This window comes from Mastomys coucha, unplaced genomic scaffold (genome assembly GCF_008632895.1).
Source record: "Mastomys coucha isolate ucsf_1 unplaced genomic scaffold, UCSF_Mcou_1 pScaffold16, whole genome shotgun sequence".
Lineage (NCBI taxonomy): Eukaryota > Metazoa > Chordata > Mammalia > Rodentia > Muridae > Mastomys > Mastomys coucha.
In genome coordinates, this window is record NW_022196898.1 from 75936198 (window position 1) to 75937042 (window position 845).

Consider the following 845-nt stretch of genomic DNA (forward strand, 5'->3'; position numbering starts at 1 on the left):
AATTCTCCTTGCACTGTTTCAGTTTTAAGTTAAACTCATCAAGTTGCAAAATTTGATTCTAATGTAGAACAAGATAAACACATACTATTGAGATAATGGCTCAAAACAATAAATTTTTCATTAATTTATTTATTCACTTTATATCCTGATCATGCCCCCACTGGTCCCCAACCATCCCTAATCCCCTCATCCTCTCCTTCTCCTCTGAGAAAGGGCCTCCCCCTGGAAAACAATGAGTCTTAGTGACTTCAGAGTAGCTTGAAAATTGTCACATGGGGTAGAAATTTAATAAACATCAATGCTCCAAATCTCATATTCACAATGACTGTCTTTTGGAAGTATGATTAGTAACTTCAAGTATTTTTCTTCGCAGAGAGTGCTGTGACCAGCATGGTCCTATTAGCAGCATCCCAGCATGGTCCCTTTAGTGGCATCCCTTCCTGTCTTCTTCCTGAACTTTATAATTGTTGATTACTCTTTCTGTCATTTGGGGGTTATAAGAAATTTCTACTCCTGGTAAATTATATGTTAGAGCACTATTTCATCCTTTTAAGGGGTGACCAGAAATGATCATAGAAATGACATATGCCTTTTAATATTAAGTAGTACTGGGGATGGAATCTTGAGGTTGGCTTGAGAGTTTTCTATATTCAAAGTTAAAGTAGCCATTTTTACTTTTTTATTAAGTTAGAAATTTGCCTTGCAGTACACCTTCTTCTATATGAGTTTCTATATAAGTATTTCCTAGAGCTTCTGATATTAATGAAAGATAAAGGTACATAGGGATTTCACCGTACTGTTAAAGCAGAGTTAGAGGAGAGAGAGAGAGAGAGAGAGAGAGAGAG